The sequence below is a fragment of the Rhipicephalus microplus genome, chromosome X (assembly GCF_043290135.1).
Source record: "Rhipicephalus microplus isolate Deutch F79 chromosome X, USDA_Rmic, whole genome shotgun sequence".
Taxonomy (NCBI): Eukaryota; Metazoa; Arthropoda; class Arachnida; order Ixodida; family Ixodidae; genus Rhipicephalus; species Rhipicephalus microplus.
In genome coordinates, this window is record NC_134710.1 from 391,902,580 (window position 1) to 391,907,039 (window position 4,460).

Consider the following 4,460-nt stretch of genomic DNA (forward strand, 5'->3'; position numbering starts at 1 on the left):
GAGTCATTGCTAGCTCGTGAGTCGCTGTTTGTGTTCCTCAATCGTGCTGTACAACCGAAAGTTGGCAAGATGAGTATTATGTCCTACAACGGAGGCGTCGTGGTCGCCATGAAGGGCATAGAATGCGTCGCCATCGCAGCCGACTGGCGTCTGGGCGTGCGCGGCCACACCATTTCGCTGGTCTTCGAACGCATCTTCGAGATGGGCCCGAAGCTCTACTGCGGCCTGCCGGTCCTTGCAACGGACACGAAGACGGTAGCACAACGGCTTAAGTTCCGCATAAACCTGTACGAGTTGCACGAGGGCCGCTCTGTAACTTCCGAGACGCTCGGCTCGGTCATCTCCTACCTGCTGTATGAGCGCCGTTCGGTCCGTACTTCGTGCAGCACATAGTGGCCGGCTTGTACCCCGTGATAAATGAGCCCTACATCTGCGTGATGAACCTGATCGGCTGCATCGACGAGCCTACCGTTCGTTATCTCGGGTACGTGCGAAGAGCAGTGCTACGGCATGTGTGAGACGCTCTGGGAACCGGACATGGGGCCTGACGAACTGTTCGAGGCGACCGCGCAGGCACTCATAAATGCCTTCAATAGAGACTCCTTCTCGGGTTGGGGTGGCGTTGTGCACATCATCGAGAAAGATAAGGTCACCACGAAGCACCTCAAGACCAGGATGGACTGAAAAGAACATTGGCGACCGCCCGTCAGAAGCCTGATACTTCTTCCTTTGTGCTGGGAATAAATGCACGACTTTTTATTCTTCTTTCTATACTCCTTCAAAGAAAGGCTGTGTTTTTATCCTTCATTCGGTCAGATAATAGGTTCGAGCTAATATTGAGAAGCTGCAACTCGTTCAGAGCCAAGAAAGCACTTATGATGTGATGAGAGAAAGTGAAAAAACCTAATTATAATATTTTACAGGGCTGTTACAAGGCGGCGGGGATTAGCCTTCTCGTGATATGCCTGTCTCACAAACCCGGTAAAGAATTTCTCCGAGTGCAGTTTTCATCATTTGCAGTTGACCTATAAGTAATAAACATGCGAGCCAAACTACTGTGTTGCCAGAAAAAGTGAAAAACTTGGAAATTTATACCTAAGTAAATTTTTGATCAGGATCTGCTGAGTTATCACTTCACATTCTTGGTTCATACCATTAGTTTACTAAATAACCCCTTTGCACACTATATTACAGTACGCGAAGTTCAACCATGTTAGTGTACCGGAGCATAGTGGCCCTAGCTCTGTACCAGCGTAAAAGAAGACGTTGACGTCGTGTGTGGCTCGTGTTTGCCAAGTTCTTGCCTGTAGCAGCTTGTTGCGGCTAACGCTTCTCGATTAATAACCTGTGTTTTTACGCAGCCTCGCTTGTTGCATTTGGTGGAAACGTGCTGGGTAACGTCGTGGAGCTCCGCAGCCGTAAGCTACAATCTCAGTCCACGATGACCGAGTGCGTCGATCCCCCACAAGCCTCTTTCACGCTGCCGCCTGTCATGTGTTCTGGTGTACTTCGTCTCTGTGACCCACCATTATACAACTGCACTGAAGATCATGATGTCGAGGACTGGCTGGCAGAGTACAAGCGTGCCACAGCAATTAACAAGTGGGATGACCCTGCGGAGCTGACTCAGGTCATCTTCTACCTGACGGATTTGGCCAACCTATGGTTCACCAACCACCAAGCCAACTTACCCACCAGGTCGGTTTTCAAAGATGTCGTGACCTCGTTTTTCGGTCGTCCAGTCATGCGCAAGCTTCGCGCTGAACTGGGTCTGCGGGGACGATTTCAGCGAAATAGTGAGAGCTTCATGAGCTACATTGAGAATGTCATCAGCCTCTGTAGGCGAGTTGATGCCAGCATGACATAGGCTGACAGAATAAAGAATATATTGAAAGGCATTGATGACGACGCTTTTGATATGCTTGTGGCCAAAGACCCATAGACCGTCACGGCCGTGATGCAGCTATGCCAAAGCTTCGATAAGCTGCGCAAGCAGCGAATTTCTACACAACGCGATAATACGCAAACAGCGAATATTTCGGTTTTGGAGTGCAAATGCAGTGGCCCCAACTACAGCGTGTTAATTTCTCAAATTCAACAGTAAATCCTGGAGGAAGTTGCTCGACAGCTCTCTCTTGTCGCCACCATCAACGAGACCCCGACAGCACTGGATCACTCACTTCGCCGTGCTATTCAGACGCAAGTTGCCGAGCCTCTCCCTTCGTCCGCATCCCCAATCACAGTTGCTGCACCGCAGACTTATGCAGAAGCCGTCCGCCGATCTCCTGCCCAATCGCCACTCCCTTCATACCGTCGTCCAGCCACCAACTACTACAGGTCACTAGTTTCGGTTTATCCAGTAAATCGGCCCTTTCCACCACCTCGAGCACCTGGAAACTCTTGGCGTACTCCGGATAACCTGCCCGTCTGCTAAAACTGCGGTATTCCAGGACATGTCGCGCGCTACTTTTGTTGCCGTGGATTCAATTTTAGCGATGCTCAGCATTCCGCCAACATACCTCGGCAATCAGAATCGCATGCGACACCTCATGCACATGACCACCCCGCTCACGTTGACCAGACTTCAGCCGACGTCGATCTCCTTCGCCCCGTCTTCGATCTCCTTCCCCCATGCTTCGCCGTTCCAACCAAGCCCAGGAGGAAAACTAACAGTCGCAGTTCCTGAGGCAAGAGCTGCGCCACCGTCAAAATTTTTAAGGCCTCACCTTTCGCACCCTAACGGGATTGCCGTGTTTGTGGACGGTTTCGACACAACTGCTCTTGGCGACACAGGTGCCGCTATTTGTGTAATCAGTGAAATGTTATGCCGCAAACTGAACAGACGACTCCAGTGGGTGAAATTTCTTTATGCACAGCGAGTTCGCAACAAGTCCAAGTTTCTGCCGTAAGCAGTGCTCGTGGTGTGATTCTAGGAGTGCTTTACATCGTTGAATTTGGCGTCCTTCTGCATGCATCTCATGAAATCATCCTGGGATGGAACTTTCTTTTTGCTAATCATGCGGTTGTCGACTGCGCTTATGTTCAACTCGTTTTGTTTCCATTCAGCACGACATTCATAGATCTCCCTCGCTCACCCAAAAAGGTGATCGTCGCCGCTAACGTCGTCAACTCTGCTTTTTCAGTGTCCGCGGTATCTCTTTTGTGCAACTCCGTTCCCGAGTCAACTGCCCTCTTTATGCCACCACAAGAATGCGCTCGTCGCCGGAACCTTGTCGTCCCGTTTGCCGTCATAACACTTGCCAATGGCTCCGGTGCCGTGTACGTGTGCAATCCGTTCCCTTGTCCCGCTACCTTATTGCATGGCGAATGTATTGGGAGTCTTTACACTTATGACAACATCTTTCTTTTCGATGCCCCTTCTGATACGATGCCGATATTCATGGATGCTGTCACAGCTGCCACCGTGCCCTCACTACCTGACGAAGACGTTCTGTTGCGCATCGTGGACACCGGGCTTACACAAGACCAGCGCAATCAGCTCATTCAACTACTTGACCGTTTCAGCGCCTCCTTCGACCACGGACAACTTCCCCTGGGACGCACGTCAGTTGTCACTCACCGTACCGACATTGGTCATCATAATTCACTTCATCAGCGCCCCTACCGCGTCTCGCAGGCTGAGCGTTACGTCATCACTCAACACGTCGACGACATGCAGCAACGTGGTGTTATTCAACACTCACAGTCCTTGGGCTTTGCCAGTGGTCCTCGTGCGAAAAAAGAATGGCTCCATCAGGTTTCGCGTGGATTATCGTCGACTAAACAAGATCACACGCAAGGGTGTTTATCCCCTGCCATGCATTTATGACGCCTTGGATTGCCTTCAATGTGCGGAGTTTTTCTCTTCACTTATCTGCGCTCTGGATATTAACAAGTGCCAATGGCCGAACCAGACCGTCCAAAAACGGCGTTTGTGACCCCTGACGGTTTATATGAATTTATTGTATTGCCCTTCGGTCTTTGCAATGAACCTGCAACTTTCGAAAGGATGATGGACAGTGTCCTCAGAGGACTTAAATGGCACATCTGTCTTTGCTATTTAGACGACATATTTATATTCTCAGTGAATTCCGAAACTCATCTTTCCCGTCTGGAACAAGTTCTCCAGTGCCTTGCGGCAGCCAGGTTCCAACTAAACTTCAAGAAATGTCGTTTTGGCACCCAGAGAGAGAGAGAGGGAGAAAACTTTATTAATAAGTCAGGCGCCCACAAACTCGCAAGTCTCGGCCACGTCGTTTCAAAAGAAGGAATATCGCCAGGCCTTGCCAAACTGCGTGCCATTGCTGAGTGCCCCAAGCCCTAAAGGAGCTCTGTAGTTTCGTAGACTTGTGTTCTTATTTTCGGAGTTTCATCCGCAATTTTGCCTCTATAATTGCCCCCCTGTTTCAGCTTCTTTCCCGTAGCGTGGACCTCTCTGGATGGAATTCCCACTTCGATGA

The 4,460-nt window shown here is 50.2% G+C and overlaps 1 pseudogene; it reads left to right on the plus strand.

The window, feature by feature from the left end:
* On the plus strand, window positions 1-684 carry LOC119187095 (proteasome subunit beta type-3 pseudogene; annotated as a pseudogene).
* The last annotated feature ends 3,776 nt before the right edge of the window (window positions 685-4,460 follow it).